Source organism: Mus musculus, chromosome 18 (genome assembly GCF_000001635.26).
Source record: "Mus musculus strain C57BL/6J chromosome 18, GRCm38.p6 C57BL/6J".
NCBI lineage: Eukaryota > Metazoa > Chordata > Mammalia > Rodentia > Muridae > Mus > Mus musculus.
This window is the reverse complement of record NC_000084.6, coordinates 72,125,001-72,146,546: the sequence shown is the minus strand read 5'-3', so window position 1 is coordinate 72,146,546 and position 21,546 is coordinate 72,125,001. Positions and strand designations below refer to the sequence as shown.

Here is a 21,546-nt window from a genome sequence, read left to right as displayed (position 1 = left end):
AAAAAAAAAAAAAAGGTCAAAATTATGCCAGATTCCATTTAATTTCAGTAAACATCTGGTTTAACAGTTTTGTTTTGTGCTTTTGTTGTTGTTATTAAACTGTGACTTGATACTGCATGATGCAATGACATTCATAGGCCAGTGAAAGTCTTGCTTGAGTTAAGACTGGTTTTGTCTTTCAAATTTATTCTTAGTTTTGTTTAATATTGTCATCTCAGGGGACAATCTAATAATAAGCACTTTCAAACATTTATGCATTTCTCATTTCTTAGCAAGTGTAGGTATAAACTTTCTTTAAGAAAAGCTCAAGTATGAAGGCCACTATATAGATATGCCATGCATATTTATTCATTGCACAAATGGGTTTTAGTTACAAAATATTAAAGCCCTGAGTTGCATTAAATATTGAACTTGCCATCCTCATCACATATCAAAAAACAACAATTATATCTTTCAAACCTTGATGAAAATATCTATTTTACAGAGCAATATACACAGGTATTATCTTACTGTGAACTTTGGTGAAATGCATTATTCATTTGGTGATTGACATAAGTCTGGCTGGGAGCCATTTAGCTAGCAAATCAGGAATTTTTTTATTCTTTCATTGTGGTTACAAAAGTGTTATCTGTTTCCTTAAAAAATGTTTGTAATGATTTATCTTCAATAGTAATAATAATAATTATGTGCTACTTTTATTTTCATTTCCAAATTTTTTAATTAGGTATTTTCTTCATTTACATTTCAAATGCTATCCCAAAAGTCCCCCATACCCTCCCCCACTCACTCCCCTACCCACCCACTCCCACTCCTTGGCCCAGGCGTTCCTCTGTACTGAGGCATATAAAGTTTGCAAGACCAAGGGGTGCTACTTTTAAAACAGTGAAGAAGACAGAACATTTACTTACTTGGCTGGATAGTCATAATATTAATAGATAACAAAATATATTCATTAATATAAAAAATATTCACAAGGGTTATATAATGAGTATGGTAAGGCTAAAAACAGTCAGAATTTAAAGCTATAAAAGAATATAAATGGGTTTATTTATTTATTTTATCAGGGTATTTTACAACTTTATGGATTCATTATTTTAATCAATAGTGACTATGATGTTTTTGAAAGATAATGTAGCAATGATAACAAATATTTTAAATACTTCTAATCCCTCAATTTACAGGCACCACCTTTTAAAAATTAATTTAATTTATTTATTTACATTCCAAACGTTGCCCCCATTCCAGGCCCAGGTGTCTCCATGAGTTCTTAGCCCCATACCCCCTGCCCCTTTGCTTCTGAGAGTACTTCCCCATCCTCCCACTCTCACTTTACCCCTTTCCCTGGGGAATCAGGTTGCTAAAGGATTAGGCACTTCCTCTATGAGACAGACAAGGCAGTTCCTCTGCTACATATGTACCAGGGGCCACAGATCAGGCCATGTGTATTTGCATATGTCTCAATCAGCTGCTGGTAGAGCCTCTCAGAAGATAAACATGATAGGCTCCAGTCTGCAAGCAAAAAGTAGCATCAGTAATAGCGTCAGGATTTGGTGCCTAAGCATGGGATGGGTCCCAAGGTCATTGGTCAGCCTTTCCTTCAATTGCTACTCCATTTTTGTCTCTGCATTTCCTTTTAGACAGGATCAATTCTGGGTCAAATATTTTGATGGTGGGTGGGTGGCTCCATGTCTCAAATGGGGGCCATATGTCTACTGGAGGTGGTCTCTTTAGTTTCTACCTCCCACTGTTGGTCATTTCAACTAAGGTCTTCCACCACATTGAGTCCTAGGAATATCTCACATCCCAAATCTCTGGGACTTTCTAAAAGGTTCCCCCCCCCCACACACACACACCCCTCTGGGCTTCTCTCCTGTCCCACCTCCAAAAGCTGATTCTTCACCCTTTCCCCACCTATTCTCCTACCCTCCCACTCCCCTCCCCCCAAAGCTGATCTTTCCCCCTTCCCCCTCTTGTTTCCCTCTTCTCCTCATTTCCCTTCTTCCCTCTGCATCCTATGTTCCTCTTTCTCCACATCCTCTCCTGCCCCTTCCACATCTGCTATCACTTGAGTTTTTTATCTTACCCATTCTGATTAGTGTAAAGTGGAATCTCAGGGTCATTTTTGATTTGCATTTCCCTGATGACTAAAGATGTTGAGCATTTCTTGGCCATTAGAGATCCCTCTGTTGAGAATTCTGTGTTCATTTCTGTACCCCATTTTTAATTGGGTTATTCAGTTTTTGGAGTCTAACTTCTTGAGTTCTTTGTATATTTTGGATATTAATTCTCAATCATATGTAGGGTTAGTGAAAACCTTTTCCCAACCTGTAGGTTGTCATTTTATCTTATTGAGAGCATCCTTTGCCTTGCAGAGGCTTTTCAGTTTCATGGGGATGAAGGTATCACCTTCTTTTACATTTTATTAAGTTTAATATCACATTTTTGTGTTTGTTTTTGATTTCTAAGTAACATACTATGTCCTAATTTTGTGTTATTTTTTTATAGAATTTTTAATGACTATTCATTTACATAACCAAACTATTCATTCGTAAGACACACTTCAAACTATAGTTTACAACTTAACAGTTACTAAGAAAAACCCTAAAATTTCTTTTGGATAAAAACAAGGTTTTAGCTGGGCAATGGTGGCACATGCCTTTAATTCCAGCATCTGTGACACAGAGGCAGGAAGATTTCTGAGCTTGAGGCCAGCTTGGTCTACAGAATGAGTTCCAGGACAGCCAAGGCTACACAGAGAAACCCTGTCTCAAAAAATCAAAATCAAAATAATAATAATAATAAAGATAATGATAATAGTAATAATAATAAAGTTTTGTTAGTATAGATGCTATTTGCTATTAACTCTTATAATTACTTTATCAAAATAATGTGTTGGTGACATGTATTCTAGAACATAATGAAATATTGAACATATATTCAAAGAAGGATGAATAGATTTCTGAAAAAAATATTATTGAAACAAAACATGAAATAGTTAATGTAAACAATGCTACATTGTGCCTATGCTCCCCGTACTACTGGCAGTTCCTCTACACACATTGACTAACTGCTCTGTGTATATTTTCTTACATATTTGTACAAACAATGTAATTTATTAAAAAATTCTATGCACATATGCATCATTATCTAAACTTATAGATAAAAGATCTGTTAATTAGCACTCTGAAATTGCAAGTTGAGTAGACCGTTTCTTCTCTTCCTTTCATGTTTGAAGTAGGGTAAGTGCATCTTGTCTGTTCACATTTTTGCTTACTGTGTATTTCCTAGAAACTTGAGACAAAACCCAAAGTTCATGCCACCCAAGTGACAGTGTTTCCTACTGACACAAAGTAGAGATCAGAAGCCAATGAGGAGGAGAAACCAGAGCTCCTGGTTGCTGCTTCATTTCCTTCATTGTAATAGTTTTTTAGTTCTTTTTGAACATATTCTCAAACTTATTTGTTTGACAGTTTTGCACAGTGTATTTTGATTATGTTCACCCAACTCTTCCACCAAAATTGTGTCTTTTATTTCTCCATCAAGGCCAATATTTTTCTACTTAAATATTCTTTGATTTGTGGAAGGCCTAGTATCTGGTCTTATAAGGGGCTAAACTTTTGAAGAATATTAATCCTTCATCTACCAGCAGCTAACACTTGCCAACAGTTCCTTGGATGAGCATAGAACCTTTGCCCAACTCGGCTTTGCATGCTGCGATTTTGTATGGCTTCAACTAAGGTAGAGCCTGTGCATGTAGTCACTACTATTTTGAGATCATATCTGCAATTTCCCTGCTATTTTAATAATCCACTCTTTCCTTATAGTTCTCTCTCTCTCTCTCTCTCTCTCTCTCTCTCTCTCTCTCTGTCTCTCTCTCTCTCTCTCTCTCTCTCTCTCTCTCTCTCTCTCTGTCTCTCTCTCTCTCTCTCTCTCCCCCTCACACACACACACACACACACACACACACACACACACACACACATACACATACACATATGTATACTTCCATAATGATCTCTGAGCATTTGTAGGCAGTGGTATGGTGTATATGTTCTTTTAAAGAACTCTCATTATGCCAATTCTTTTTCTCTATACCTTGGTGAATTGTACATTGACTACAAACAGAAGCTTATCTGACAAGAACTGAGGGATGGTTTCATCTATGAATATTGTAAGTTATTATTAAGTAGTTTACCACTATGGGCATTTAGTACAGTAATAGAAGTAGGTGCTGTCCTATGGTATATAGTTTGTCTAATCCCAAATTCTTTGTCTGATAATGGTGCCAGGCATGGTTTCATCTTGTAGAGTGCTTCTTAAGTCCAATTAGAAAGTGGTTATTTACTTCCAAGATGGTCCTGTTCCTATTGTACTGGTGAGTTTGTATTACCAAGCCAGTTATAATTGTAGCTCACAGAGTTCATAGCTGATAAAGACCGATGTTTACTTTTCTCCCCTGGTAGCATACACCTGTCCGTACAATAAAAGCGAACCTTTAGGATGAGGTTTCCACATCAGCACCAGGTGGATTTTTTCATGTTCAATGACTGAAGTACATGGCATCTTCAACAATGTGGTCAAAAATAGTGTAACCTCTTCAGGTCTTTGGGATCTTACTGGCAAGAAAATCCAAAAAAGAAAGCTGTTTCAAAGACCAGCAATTTTATTTGATAGTCTCTGGTCCCTAGTGGGGGCATTGGTGCCCCACTGTGGTATAATTCAATTCTAACTTTTAACACACACACACACACACACACACACACATCTTTTAACTTATATATAACATATATATCATATATATATATAACTTTTAACATGTGTGTGTGTGTGTGTGTGTGTGTGTATGACTTCCTCAAAATTATATATTCCTGCTTTTCTTTCCTACCCTCCTTTCCCTGAGCACCCCAATTTTCCCTTCTTGTTACATAATACAGTTTAATCATTTATACTAGTGCATTTTGTCTGGTCTCCTTTGAAAGGTTCTTCTTATGCCTGGTTAGTTGCATCCTGATAAATATTTAATTTAAAATATACTACATTTTAAACTTAAGATGAAACTTGAGAATGAAAATATATAAAAATAAGTGACAATATGTGACTTTTGCCTGTGCCTGCCTGGGTTACCATGCTAAGAATGATGGTTTCCAATTCCATCAACTTGCCTATTAACTTCAATTTTTAGTTGTGTAATATTCCATTGTGAAAAGATGCCATGCATTCGACATCCACTCATCAGTTCAGGGGTGTCTAGACTGCCATGATTTCCTGGAGTTTTCCAGAGTAGGGCTGACATGGTAGCATCAGTCTTTGTGGTAGAATATAGGGTGTTTTCAATATGTGCTCAAGAATGGTGGAAGTCAATGTTGTGGTAGACTGTCAGTCTTCCGAGAAACTTCCACTGGTTTCTATAGGGGTTCTATAGGTTTTCATTCCTACTAGGAATAAATAAATATTTCCCTTTCGTCACACCCATGCTAGCAACTCGCTGGCTTGTTGTTTATTGGGTTTTATTTGGTTTTGCTTGGATTATTATTATTTTTAATCCCAGACATTCTAATAAAATCTTCAGATAGTTGTAATTTGATGATAACTAAGGATATAAAATGAAAAAAAATATGTTTCTCGGAGATCTGCAATTCATCTTTTGAGATCTCTTTATGTAACATGCCCCATTTTAAATTGAATTGCTCATTTTCTTGATGTTTAATTTTTTGAGTTGTTTGTATATTCTAGATAGCAACTTTCTCTCAGATGTATATCTGCTAAATAGTTTTTTCCATTCTTTGGGGTGCTAATTAACTGAAGTGATAGTCTCCTTTGTTGTATGAAAATGTCTTAGTATCATGAGGTCTATTTATTGTTGATGCTAATGCCTGTGACATTGGGTTTTATATAGGAAGTTTTTCTACACAAATCAATTTAACCATATATCTATTTTCTCTTCTACCAGATTCAGGGAATTGGGCCTCAGGTTGAGGTCCTCAATGTATTTGAAATTAAGTTTTAAGCTTAGTGAAATATATGCCCCCAAATTTGTCTTTTTATATTTAGCTATCTAGTTTGACCATCACCATTTGCAGAAGATACTGTCTTTTCTCCAGTGTGAATAGTTGGCTTCTTTGTCAAAAATCAGGTTGGTATAAGAATGTGGATTTATATTTTGTTAACCAATTTTAACCTGATAGTTAATGAGTCTATTTTTATGCCAGTGTAATGCTGTTTTATTATTATTATTATTATTATTATTATTATTATTATTATTGTTGTTGTTATTATTATAGCTCTATACTCTATATACTCTAACTCTCTAACTTGCGATCTGGAGTGTTAATACCTTCAGTTTTGATGTTATTGTTTTGAGTATTCTAGATCTTTTGTATTACCCTATGAAATTTAAGATTTTTTTTTCAAATTGCTGTGAAGAACTGTATTATGTTTTGTTGTGGATTGCACTAAATCTGTAGTATGCATTTGCTAGTATGGACATTTTCACACTATTATTCCTTACAATCAATAAGCAGAGACAGTGTTCCAATCTTCTGGTGTCTCCTTCAATTTCTTTTGTTCGTGTCTTATGTTGTCATTGTACAACTCTTTCACTTCCTTGATTAAAGTCATTCCATGATAATTTACGAGGCTATTGTTAGTGGAGTTGATTCCTGCCATCAGAATATTAAGTAAAATAAAATAAACAAATGTTTTCAGCAAAGTTCTTAAGTAGGAAAGACATTTCATTAATGAATAGACTTTCTGTGTTTGAATGAATTAAATTATTTAGAGATAGAAGTACCCATCTTTAGTTACCTTGGCTAATTCCATCTCTTATTTGTTGAATAAAGTAAGTAAGGATTGAAGAGATGATGTGGTTTGGACAAGTGATAACTAGGAGAATGACTCTTGGTTTCTAACTTCTATTCTTTCCATTACTCCAATGGAGCTACTGCCTTTGTTTATCTTCAACTCAAACGTTAATTTGCTTCGGTTTTATATGATGCAGCTTTACTCACCAGAGTGACAAAATGCCTGACAGAAGCAACTGAGGAAATGATGGATTTATATTATCTTACAATTTCAAGAAATCCTAGTTGACCATGACAGTAATGATAGGACAGTAATGATAGGACTTCCTTCCAAGAAGGAAGGAGCACTGGCAATCTTCTCACATTACAAGTGCTCCTGAGGCAGAGGACATTGCCTGGAACCAGAAATGGGTAGCATCTACAAGACTCACACAAAATCTCTTAGTTCTTATTTTAATTAAGAAAGGCAAGTTTCTCTTGTCAATTCCACCCACCTATGTGACTCTGTAGGCCACTATCCCAAAACCTCCCAAACCTTCTCAAATAGTGACAGCAGCTGAAGATGAAGTATGTAAACACATAAATTTGTAGTGATATTTCCTATTCAAACCATAATTCTTATTAAGAGAAGTATTTGATTATTTTATTTCTTTAAATGTATTAAAGATAGAAAGATTCTTGTGAAAAAAAAAGTTTCATTTTTCATGACATAAAAGATTTTGACAGCTATAAAACCTAGCATAAAATGCTGACACAAAAGGATCAAAATCAAATTAAGAGATAGAAACTCAGGATCCTGCAATATAAAATTATATAAATAATACACAGCAAACTTGAATTTGATAGAAAAAACTTGCCACAGCCTGATTCTCCTGTTTAGTGTTTATTCTGGTCACAAATAACTTATCCTTAGGAAAAAAAGGAAAGCCCAGTATTCCCTTAACTAATTACATTTTATAATGCTGCCAAAGCTTTTGATATAAACATTAAATATTTATCATAGTGTGTACAATATGATAAAGGAGAGAAGAAAAAGAGACTAGGAAAAATGAGGGAAGGAGTGGGGATTGGAGAGGTTTAAATTTGGGATGAGAGCAAGGAGCCAGGAATAGAGGAGAGGAAGGGACAGACAGGAGTTGGAGTACTAATAATGAAGGTAACTAGATAGATGTATGGGAAGCTAGCATTCATTTCTCATTCAGTTCCTTATAGCAAACACTCCACAGGATAGTAAGTGATAAGGAAACTCTTGAGTGTTTTCTAGCTTTGAATTTAGTAGCTTTCTTTTTTTCATGTACAGTCTGCCTTTATCCACTTGATTGGGATGTATGTATTTTGAGTAATAAAGACAATTCCCATTTCAATAGTTAAGCATTGATTTAAACTGAGAGCCAGGAAACTTTTTCTATAATGACTCAGAATATAAATAAGTAGGATGTCTTTTGTTCCTGTGGTTGTCTATTTACATCACTTTGGTCTCCTGTTGTTGGGATAACCCAGCTACTGAGATATATAAGTAAATCGCTGTCGGTATGAAAAGAAACTATAATAATTTGAATTAAATTTGGAGCAATTTTATATGCCAGACAATATTCTGGATAATTTTTCAACTATTAAAATTGACAGTAAACCATTTCACCTCCCTTCTGTATGAAAGTAGACAGGTTATACCACAGGTCCTAGTTCACCGACTTCCTCAAACCTGAGGAGCTTATCCTGAGGTCTTTGTTTTATGTGCCTTTGGTAACTGTAACAAAAGAAGGGGACACACTTATGAATGAGTAAGATTCTAAGAAACTGTCATGCTCAATTCATCTCCTGTATAACAGGAAAAAGTGGAGGAAATAAGATTCTTTGTGTCCCTCTCAAGCACTCTTTGACCTTGATCTTTCTGAAATAGTGCTCCATTTATAATTTCTATTGTCTAGCTTGAGGCCATCATTACTTTAAGATAATCTATCATTGTACAACAACTCTTTAGAATTCATCACTTTATGCCTTTGGAATATTTTTCCTGTGTCTTGTTTAGACATGAACAAGCATTGTGGTGTGTGACAGAAAAACTGGAGATTGTGATTTTTAAAAAGTCCTTATTTTCACAAATATACTCATATAAACATTTTAGTTAAAGTTGTTTAGCAGAAAAATAATTCAGATTATGTTTTATTTTAAGTGTTTTTGTGTTGCTTTTCATATAGTTCAACCTATGTATGAAGATAAACATCTGAATATTTGGAAACATATGGAAGGAAAAGCAATTCCCTTTATATCCAGATGTTTAATGTTATTCAAATTCGTGACATAAAGAAAAAGAATATGCTGAGGCAGCTGTGTTTAAGGTTTACTAATTTTTTTGATAGTTCATAAAATAAAAAACTTAAAAATTAACAAAAATTATCCAGTCATTTAAATTCAAGGGTATGCTATAGTTATGAATGCCTATGTATTTTTAGAATAAAATATCTGTGTTTTTAATGAAAACAGATGCCTAATTTTAAAGTCCTTTAATTACTTACATAATGACACACTTTGACTTTGACCTGGCTGTTTCTTATGCTTACATTTTTATATGTATTTTGAATGTATTAATTGTGCCCAATAAAACCACGTGGAAACCGTGAGTTCACAGAATCGTATTTTTGATCTGATAACCATTATGAACATCCCAACCCTCTTCTCCTCACATTCATCCCATAGATTTTGGTTCAAAGAAATTTAATCTTAGACCTCTGATGAAGTTCTAAGGTGATATTATCCATTCTATGATGAGTTCCACATTAGAGAAATAATTGTGCATGGCCAGAGAAACATGCCCCTTACTGTCAGTCATTCTATTCTGCTTCCTGGTAACCAATCTATCCATTTATCCCATCTTCAGAAGCCCAAGTGAAGGCATACATATGCTTAATCGCTGTTTCTTATTTAATAGCTTATGGATGACTCTTCTTTCATCGTCTTGCAGTTATTATTTGAGTATGGTTTATTACAGACGTGCTATCCTTACCAATGAATAAAATGCCACAAGAAAGGCATAGCTATCAAAATAGCATTAGTACTCCAAGGACTAATGGCCAGTCCAGGCAATGATCCCAATGCGCAAAGAAGCATTAGGTCACGTGGTACTCAAGGCAGGTAGGGAGAAAGAGAATGACCAATCAGAAGCACAGGAAGGTTAGGATCCTATTCTCTTCTTAAAGAAGAGTGGAATGTGTCTTGAACATAAATGCTTAAAATTTAATAACTTGACAACTTCTTAAATGATTTTATGTTAAAGCAACAGATATGACTTTTATGTAGAGATAAATGTGGCATCACTATCAAAGCCAAAGCCAGGGTTGCTGACAATTAAAATTAGGGGTGGCAGGCTCAGATTCCTTACTTTGGATGCAAAGGTATTAGAATCTTTGTATCAGATTGCTATCCTTGCTTGTGAGCCTCCTCACATTTCATTCAAATAAAACGACAAGTAACAAGTAACAGTGACCTTGTCAAGTTTTGATGGAATGCAGAGTGGCCACACAATCATCTTGTGAACATTTCATTTCTTTTTTAGTTGGCAGGGAACAAACTGAAAACATTCAATTTTGCATCTCCAAATGCTGTTACTCCATAGCATAATTCTATATTGGCATGATTAGGAAAAAGTGAAGAAAGGCTTATTTTCAAGAAACAGTAGGGGGTTGTCTCTAAATAAACATACAGCATCTTGATAATTTTCTTGAAACAAAAGCAAGAAGTTAGATTTCTGAAGTTGGCATCTGCTTTCTAAATGTGTATACGTTTTGGACAGAAAATACAGCTACAGCATTCTGATACCCATGACCTGTGACCTATGATACATAAGATCAACTATATCACTTTGTAAATAGAAAACTCACTTTCCCTCATTGATTTAGAAGTACCATCAGATTATAAGTAACAGAAAGCCTTTTTTGTGATGGCAGAGGACAAGAACACAAAGTATGGATGAAATCAACTTTTGCTTTTCTAAGCATGCCCATTTACGTAACCAGACTTTGTGTAAACACAGATCACTAACTAAAAATTCCAGTTTACCATAAGTGATGTTTTTACTTTACCTAAAACTCCTAGTCCAGATGATTCTTTAAGTCTTCAGTCATTTTACCTTACATATTCATAGGCATCAGAATAGTGATGAAATATTCAGTTGCTCACATTGTCCAAATCTGTTAACCTCTAAAAACATATAGCTTCTTTTGTAAGACCAGTTAGCAAAATTGACAAGTTGCGAAGTCCCTGATGAGGTACTTCCTTAAATCTAATGGAGAGCTATATCTAAATATTAGAGTAATTACTTGGTACTGGATCTGATCAGAAAGCTAACAAGAAACATGGGAAAACTGACCATTTAACACAAAGTTTTAGAGTCTTGCAGGAACATGCATTTAATGTCAGTGAATCTCTTGAGAATATGCCTTTAATGTAGTTGGTGTGGCATTTGAGTTGGATAGAATTTAAATGGCTTCTCCACGTTGCTTAAAAATATTCTCTCTATATTTGTCCTCAGCTAATTTTAAAACAGGTTCCAAGAAAACTCATTATATCTTTTTATCAAGTATTTTATTTCTTACATCCCATAAAGCTAATGTAATTAGAAACTGCTGTCTATCATTTGCAGTGTCACTCAGAAATATTTTTCTACCTAAACCCCATAAATATTGTCCTACTTTCTGTGTCTCATTGGCATAAACCAAACTTTGAGGACCTCTGTAGGAAATACTGACTAATGAGCAGATAGTTTGTGTTCCTCGCTGTCTTTTTCTGCCAATTTTATTTCCTTTTAAAAATAAATTAGTTGTCTTTTTATATGTTTGTTTATTCGTTTATTCACTTATTTATTCGAGTACAAGTATTTTTTCTGAATGTATGTATGTGCACCATATGCATGACTGGTATTTCTGAGTCAGTAGAGGGTATTGGATTCCCTAAGAATTACCAATGGTTCTGAGCTACCATATGGATACTGAGACTCATATTTGGATCCTCTGCAAGTGTTCAAGCCCCTCGTGCCAGTTATAATCAGTTACCTATTATGCTGTGTTTCTCTCTTCCTTGTAGCCTACCTTAATTCAATATTTTGTGTTAACTGGTTGGACTCAACACCATTGTAACGTTTTTCTCTGTGGAGTGCTTTCAAAGCCCTAAGTAATTCAATTCAAAATGTACCAGGAAAATACAACAAATACAGAGGATTCTGAGAGACTGTAACCTTCACGTATACACATTTCTGTGTAACTGCTGGCTTTATAGTGGTTAGTATTTATTCTGGTCACTTTCCAATGAATTGAAATGAGTTTGAATTAAAGTAGCAGGCTGCAACAGTCAGAGACAGCCCCCACTCCAATTGTTAGGGGACCCACCTAAAGACCTAGCTGTACATCTGCTACAAAGGTGTAGTGGGCATAAGTCCAGCCTGTGCATGCTCTTCGGTTGATTGGTCTCTTTGATGTCCCATGATGCTAGGTTAGTTTACTGTATAGAACTTGTGGTGATTTTGGATCTTCCAGCTCTGTTAATACTCCCCCCTAGTCTTCCACAAGATCCTCTGAGCTCTGCATATTGTTTGGCTAAAGGTCAAAGGTCACTACATTTGATTCCATCAACTGCTGGATGAAGCCTTACAGAAGACAATTATACTAGGCTCTTGGCTAAAAGCATCTCATAGTAGTATGATAAAAACTGTCAGGGGTTGACTCTCTTTTGTATTATGAGTTTTAAGTTGGGCCAGTCATTTGTTGGTCATTCCCTCGATCTCTGCTCCATTTTATCACTCTATTTCTTGCAAGCGGAACAAACTTTAAGTAGAAGGTTTTGTGGATAGATTGGTGTCCTTTGTTGCTTGCCTTTGGATCCCTTTCCCATAGCTAGACTTCCTTTGTCTGGACGCAATGGGAGAGGATGCACTTAGTCCTGCTGTGTCTTAATGTACGAGGGTGAATTAATATACATGGGGAGTCTCCTTTCTCTGAGAAAAAGGGGGTTGAGCAATGAGGAAATGGTTGTGATGGTGGGATTGGGAGGAGAGGAGGAAGTGAGGCTGCAATCAGACTTTAAAGTGAATAAATAAATTAATTAATGAGGGAAAATGAGGAGAAAAAGAAAAATAAAGTAACAGACTGATTTTCTGTAGCACTTCTTCAAATGTGTTGGTCATGTTGTTCTCTTGAGTAGATTAAAAATCTGTTTTCTCTAATTGCTTGTTTATATATTTTATAAAAATAACACTAATTTATACCTAATCTTATCTTAACCTCTAACATTATTATTATTATTAGTATTAGTATTAGTAGTAGTAGTAGTAGTAGTAGTAGTAGTAGTGGTAGTAGTAGTAGTTGTAGTAGTAATAGTAGTAGTATTTGTTGAGATTAGAATGTTATTACTATATTTATCCATTCCATTTTCTCCCTCCAAAGCCACCCACAGGCCCCACATGTTCTCCTTCAACTCCATGACACATTGTTTTTTACTAGTTGTAGTTTTGGTCATATGTGTATACTTATATACGTACATACTCCCCAATATAACATTTGATTATGTGCATTGCTACTTGGTTACATGTATGCATGGTTTTAGGGCTGCCAATCACTATGCTCTTTCCTTGGGAAGAGCATCTCTGCTGTCCCCAGCTTTCTTTAGTTGCCTCTATCTCCCTGTTCAGGATTGAAGCCTCCTGGGCTTTTCCCCATCCAGTTTAGCATGTACACTGGTGGCATTCCTGTTCAGCTGCTGCTCGAGCAGTTCTATTTCCAAGACGTTATAGACATAAACTTCTGACATAGTGTATATCTCACATCTTTCAAAGATGTTTGAAAGGAGTAATTTCAGTTACAGCAAAAAAATAATTTACCAATTTGAGGTGAATTGTTTTTAATAAAACTTAAGATCCCAAATGTTTTATTAATATTACATTTGGGGGTGAAGGATCATTTTCAGTAGCTGGTAACAACTAGAGGCAGAAACACAAGGAAATCTTTCAAGTACACTGTAAAAAATGTTGGAGATTTTCCAAGATCTCTTGAGCCCGTTCAAAACCCTGCAATGCACCAGGCGTTGCCCCTTTCCATTTACAGTGAAGAGTTTCCATGCAGACACAGAGATGCCTTAGGGGTCTTTAGATAAACAAGTCAGACAAAATATATAGAAACCCATGTAGACCTCAGTGAGGACCAAGGAGTTGACTTCTCATATGTAGACAAAAGAGGCTCATATTAGAATGAAGAAAAATTGTGAAGTTTATAAGTGTCCAATAGGAGGTATCAGCAGAGTCTGGGTTTAGTTGAACAAGTTACCCAACGAGATGTAGGGCGAACACTGTGAGATTCTTCTTCTAACCTGATGTAGTTAATTTTATGCTCCTTTAACCCTGTTACAGAATTACATTTATAATAGTTTCAAATCTCGCAGAAACCCTGTCATAAAATTCACTATCTGTTCCATTTGGGGACGACCAGAATTAATACCTTAGTGACATCTGTTTTTTTTTTTTATGAAGCATGGAGGAGGGAAGGATAAAAAGGGTGAAATTTCACATAGCCTCTGAATTTGAAGTGAGTGAGGGCAATACATATCAATGTAAGAACATAAAGCCCGGACTCCTGCAAATGCAGACTAGCAGTATTTACATAGAATTGTGGTTCGGGAGCTAAAAAGAGTGGGTAAAACATAGCTTGAACATTTATGTCAGCTATACCATATGCCATGAAAAACATGTATTAGCTCAGGAGGGAGGGCAGGGTCTCTGCCTGTGCCTGAATCCTAGAGCTCCTTTTTAGCAGAATGAGCTAAAGGGTATCATTAACTTTTATACAATACTTCACACAGCTAAATCCAGGTATGAATTGATATTTAAATTAAACTGGACCCTACAAAAATTGTGACATTCGTGTGTGTTTTAAATTGAAATTGTAATTTTGTAAAGTTCAATGTGATATTATTTGAAAATCCAGGGAGAGTTTAATTATCATTCCAACAGAAGTATAAATCGAATACTGAAAATACCATAAAGACTCATTTAATATAACTCTGAGATATTTGTCAAATGATTTAACACTATTTTACCTACCAATACAAATTTCTTCCAGGTGAGAATTTTTTTAGGGCTATTATAGGTGCTGCTTTTGGGGGACATGAGCTAAGGTGGCAAAGGAGAGAAGCATTATTATTAGAGAAAATACTTTGGATTCATATCAGCAGGTGCAACTCTGGCTTGAGTCAGTGCTTTAAAGTCAGTGTTAAGCTCTACATCATTTATCTGGTTTCTAATTGTTCATGATCAAAATAAACCTGAGGAAGCACCTAGAGTAGGGTGGAACTAAATCCAGCTCTGCAGCATGATTAAGATGGCAGTCATATCAACCTTCTCGTGTGGTGAAATATCACTAGACTTTATGTGCACTCATGTGCATAGGCATACATGTATTCACAGAGGAGAATATGTGGAAAGCTGGTCAGGTCTAAATACAGTTTGTAGCTGATGATATTGTGAAAATAGCAGCGTGTGATTTAGCTAATGTTTTATTTTGGTAATGCTGGTTAGCTAAACTTTAGTGCTGGGGGAAGACACGGGCTTATCATTACATACAAGGTTTAAATATAAACTTAACGGGACTACAGTCCCACTCATGGATATTTTCTCTAAGGACGTGACATTTATACTTACCCAGAGAATGTATGAAGGTGGCCATAGGCATTCTAATAATAATCATCTCAATGTAGAAGCCATCACTCTCCATACTCACTAGCAAATGAGTGCACACTGCGCCTCATCCAAAAGATTCCTTAGCAATCCAAGAACAAACTACTGGTGTAAGCTGAAAAAAACAAAAGACGCAAAACCTTAGAATACATAAAAGAACAAAATGGAACCACATGAGGTTATTGCTATCACTCAGCAGATAAACCATCCCTAGACCCCAGAAGTGACGCTTCAGGCTTCAGCAGTGCCAACTATTATTTTTTGGTCTAAAATACTCTGTTTATATTTCTCAATGAAAATTTAGATTTCAATTTTTTTCAATCTTATACACTAGAATGTATCATGTGTGTTTCATGAATTTATTATGTTGTCATGATCATGCGCAGTGCATATGTGCATTTATATACTAAGGATACACAGGCACTTAAATTCAGTCTTGGAGGCAAGATGGGTTCTCTATATCTGTGTATGACCATTTTTAGGTTAAAAGTATTTTTTCAAGGCTTTCTTGTTTTTAAATATATGTTTAAAATTTTCTGTCTCATTAAGATGCAGTGAAATTAGAGTTATTGTGTGACTTGCGTCAGAATTGTGTGTGTGTGTGTGTGTGTGTGTGTGTGTAAGGGTATGTGAGTGAAGATACAGGCACTGGTAATAGTCACCATATGTGCTGACCATGCAAAGTCAACTTTTATGATAGATTTGTTATATTTTCAGAACATGCTTTGAATCATTTATAAGTCTGTGTAATAACAAGTTATATCATAACAGGATTTACTGGCTTTTTATTGCCAGCTACACAGCCAGCCAGCCAGCATTTACCTATCAATCTGTCTTGGGTATGAAGTGTTGGGCTAATAAAAGGAGGCTGTGCGTTATCTGATTCTGTAGTCTGCAGTAAACCATGCCTGGGTCCAAGTACTGCCACTGTCCCCAGATTAACATGTGTGAAAGATTCAGCTTTCCTGATCCTCTGTTTCACTACCCATTTGAAATTAGTACAGTCTTAATTGCTAACCATGGAGACTTAAAGTCAGCGCAGCATGCTGTAACATCCATCAGGTGGTTGGGAAGTGTTAGCTACTTACTACCATGGCTACTACATGTCCTCCCATTCTTTGGAGTAACATTTGACATTGATATATATTTTTTTTAAGTTGCATGGTATATAACAGCCTCTTTTCACTGAAACTCTTGAAAGCATCACCCCATCAGGCACTTTCTAAATACTCTGGTCAAGGTTATGATTCCCATTCAATAGGGAGTCTCTCTAAAGCAATTAAAGGTTCTTGACTGATCCAGGGAAGAAAGAAATGGACATTTATTTTCTGACTTTGTGCTAAAAAAATAGAATACAACAAACAAAAATGTCATTTAGCACAGAAGACAGGAAAGGGGTGGAACAAGTTGGTGAAACAAAGATCTCATAAGATTGACACTAACTATTTACATTTTACTTTAATTTTCAATGGTTCCTAAGGAAACATTGTCTTTGAAAGGATAATGGTAGTATCTATTACCTACAAGTATTGTTTAATATATACAGCTGAAATGTAGGCTCTCTCTCTCTCTCTCTCTCTCTCTCTCTCTCTCTCTCTCTCTCTGTGTGTGTGTGTGTGTGTATGTGTGAGTGTGTGTGTGTCTCTGTCTGTCCGTCTCTCTTGTGTGTGTGTGTGTGTGTGTGTGTGTGTGTGTGTTGCATTACATAGAAATGTACCTATGCATACATACAGGCTCAATTAAGTTACAGAACAATTTTAGTGTCTAAAATATGAACATTGTGAATTCAAAGGAAGAAAATACACTTGAAAAGTTATGTTAGACTAGAAGTTAAAATACTTACAACTTTAAGATCTTAGAAAGAGCAAACTAAACTCATTTCAGAACCCAACTGCTTCCATTTTCTGACACTCTTTCCTTTAAAGAAAACACATATTCTCTTGCTCAGTTGAGCTTATGATAGTTTGACTGTAAGCAGTATACACAGGGCATTATTAACCTGATTTTTACTTTTATTGTGCACATTAACATTTTAAAGAATAAAGAGAACTCTGCAGAGTTAGTGCACCCTGGATGCTCTGACTGATACTTTGAGGCTCACTCTTGACAAATGCTGTCTATTGAGTTATCTGCTGTGGCAGGCTGATGACTTATAAACATAAACACAATGACATTTCAATCAAAACTCCCATTGGTCTGCTAAAAAGGGGTCAGGTGTTTTTGCAGTTCCTGGAAGCCTTTTGATACTGGAAAACAAGTTGGTTTGCATTTTTATATAGTTGGTTAGTTTAGAGTTTATGTGTATGTGTTTCTCTTTTGTCTATAAACTTATTGCTTCAATAAGTCTTAAATAGACCATCTTTTTGGTATATTTGTGGAAGAGACTTTCTTTTAAACTATGACTTCCTTCCAGTAAGTGATTCACAGCTTTATTAATTAATGATCTTGCTGTAATCACAAAGGGTCGGAAATGCTGAAAATTAAGGTAGTTCTGTTAGTACAGTTTTACAGTTTAGCCACCATTTCTGTCCTTACGATATGTAGGGCAGAACTAAAAACTTGAGCACAAATAGCCATTGGCTCATTTTTCCTAACATTCATGAGTTACTAATTAACAAATATTGGCTATTGATGCTTCATACATGTATGTATTTCATTATTATTATTCCTCTCACCTAGTGTTTATTTTCTTCCCACTCCTGCCAACAGTTTGTCCCTACAAATCTCATCCTATATTCATGAATTTTTATTGTCTGTGTCCCTTATAGCTGAACTAGGACATATGTTTGTCTATAGCTTTGGAAACATCCATTAGAGCAAGGTGGGATTGCCATTGAACTACAATGAAACTACATTTCTCAAATCTTTGACTTGTTAGTGTGTGTACTGGCTAGTTTTGTGTCAACTTGACACAGCTGGAGTTATCACAGAGAAAGGAACTTCAGTTGAGGAAATGCCTCCATGAGATACAACTGTAAGCATTTCCTCAATTAGTGATCAAGGGGGAAAGGCTCCTTGTGGGTGGGACCATCTCTGGGCTGGTAGTCTTGGGTTCTATAAGAGAGCAGGCTGAGCAAGCCAGGGGAAGCAAGCCAGTAAAGAATATCCCTCCATGGCCTCTACATCAGCTCCTGCTTCCTGACCTGCTTGAGTTCCAGTCCTGACTTCCTTTGGTGATGAACAGCACTATGGAAGTGTAAGCTGATTAAACCCTTTCCTCCCCAACTTGCTTCTTGGTCACGATGTTTGTGCAGGAATAGAAACCCTGACTAAGACAGTGTGTCAGCAATAAGTGGTGACCTCTGAGCTCCTTCTCTATCCATAGCTGATTGCTGGGTGTGCCTTCCTTGAGTAGGCCATTGTACAGCCAAAGTGAGTCCACACTGAGTCTACATTGTACTTAGAAGACACCCTTTATAGCTTGCCTCCTTATCTTCTTGCTCTTAAGTTCTTTCTACCTGTATTTTTTTCATTGTTCCCTGAATTTTAAGAAGTAGAGTAAATGTCTTCTTTAGGATGGGGGCCCTCAACTCTCCCTTATTATCAGCATCTTGTGAGGCCATGGGTTTCAGCACAAAGAGATGCTTCTCTAATTAAAGCTATAGATAATATTTGTCTGGTTAGTATAACTGTAGATAGATGGATAGAGATAGATAGATAGATAGATAGATAGATACAGAGATAGATAGATAGATAGATAGATAGATACATAGATAGATAGATAGATAGATAGATAGATGATAGATAGATAGATAGATAGATAGATAGATAGATAGATAGATAGATGATAGATAGATAAAGTAGGTAGACAGAGATTCAGATTTAGAGATTTAGAAAGTAGTGTATTAGTGCTGTATCCATTTAAAAGTATGAGTAAAAAATAATCCCCTTAACACTTCCATATTCATAGGGGTTATCATATCTCAAAAGCCAAAATCTCTCGTGGTATACCATCAGAATTCACTCAGGACTTGTATTTTTATTTAGTGAGTTGTCTCAGTCAGGGTTTCTATTCCTGCACAAACATCATGACCAAGAAGCAAGTTGGGGAGGAAAGGGTTTATTCAGCTTACACTTCCATGCTGCTGTTCATCACCAAAGGAAGTCAGGACTGGAACTCAAGCAGGTCAGGGAGCAGGAGCTGATGCAGAGGCCATGGAGGGATGTTCTTTACTGGCTTGCCTCCCCTGGCTTGCTCAGCCTGCTCTCTTATAGAACCCAAGACTACCAGCCCAGAAATGGACCCACCCACAAGGGGCCTTTCCCCCTTGATCACTAATTGAGAAAATGCCTTACAGTTGGATCTCATGGAGACATTTCCTCAACTGAAGCTCCTTTCTCTGTGATAGCCCCAGCTGTGTCAAGTTGACACAAAACTAGCCAGTACAATTGACCCCTTGTCAACTTGACACACAAACACATCACTAGTAAGCCTCAACCCTTACATTCTTATTCATCCCCAAGATCTAAATAACTTTAAAAGTCCCACAGTCTTTACATATTCTTAAAATTTCAGTCTCTTTAAAATATCCATCTCTTTTAAAATCCAAAGTCTTTTTACAATTAAAAGTCTCTTAACTGTGGGCTCCACTAAAACAGTTTCTTCCTTCAAGAGGGAAAATATCAGGGCACAGCCACAATCAAAAGCAAAAGTCAATCTCCAACCGTCCAATGTCTGGGATCCAACTTACGATCTTCTGGGCTCCTCCAAGGGCTTGGGTCACTTCTCCAGCCATGCCCTTTGTAGCACACGTGTCATCCTCTAGGCTCCAGATGCCTGTACTCCACTGCTGCTGCTGCTCTTGGTGGTCATCTCATGGTACTGGCATCTCAAAAACACTGCATGACCCCTTCAGTCCTGGGCCATCAATTGCAACTGAGGTTGGACTTTCACCAATGGCCTTCCATGGCCTCTCACAGTGCCAAGCCTCAGCTGCTCTGCTCAACTCCTTCATGCCTTCAAAACCAGTACCACCTGGGTGACCCTTACACATTACCAAGTCCAGCCACAGCACAAGGTACAACTTTGGCTATATCTGGAACACAGCCACTGTGCTCTCAGAAAACACTTCCCAGAAGATGTCACCTCAATGATGCTGGTCTCTTCTTAATCACCGCTAATTTCTTAGCTCCAGCTAACCATCATCAATAGTCCCAGTAATGCAAAGTTTTTGCTTTAGTAGTTCTGGTATCTTGTTAATCACAGCTGATTCTTCAGCCCCAGCTAACCAGAACTACAGAATCTTCACAATCAAAACAGCAATGGCCCTGAAAAGAGTCTTTAATTTTCCCTCTGAAATTTCATAAGCCAGGCCTCCATCTTCTGCACTGTTCTCAACATTATCTTCCAAGCTCCTACACAACATCCCACAGAGCTCTTAACAACGAATGGATCTTCAAGACCAAAGTTCCAAAGTCCTTCCACAGACCTCCCCAAAACATGGTCAGGTTGTCACAGGAGTACCCCACTCCTGGTACCAATTTGTCTCAGTCAGGGTTTCTATTCCTGCACAAACATCATGACCAAGAAGCAAGTTGGGGAGGAAAGGGTTTATTCAGCTTACACTTCCATGCTGCTGTTCATCACCAAAGGAATTCAGGACTGGAACTCAAGCAGGTCAGGGAGCAGGAGCTGATGCAGAGGCCATGGAGGGATGTTCTTTACTGGCTTGCCTCCCCTGGCTTGCTCAGCCTGCTCTCTTATAGAACCCAAGACTACCAGCCCAGAAATGGACCCACCCACAAGGGGCCTTTCCCCCTTGATCACTAATTGAGAAAATGCCTTACAGTTGGATCTCATGGAGACATTTCCTCAACTGAAGCTCCTTTCTCTGTGATAGCCCCAGCTGTGTCAAGTTGACACAAAACTAGCCAGTACATGAGTCATTACTTCCAGACCTGGAATTATTTAATTCTGGGGTATCTTCCTTTTAAAATCTTTTTATATTTTTTTTCCATTTTTATTAGGTATTTAGCTCATTTACATTTCCAATGCTATACCAAAAGTCCCCCATACCCACCCACCCCCAC

General features: G+C 36.7%; 1 protein-coding gene across 2 annotated transcripts in view; it reads left to right on the top strand.

The window, feature by feature from the left end:
• The window catches only part of Dcc (deleted in colorectal carcinoma), a 1,097,616-nt gene that overhangs the window by 204,682 nt on the left and 871,388 nt on the right, over nt 1–21,546 (top strand). The window lies entirely within an intron of this gene.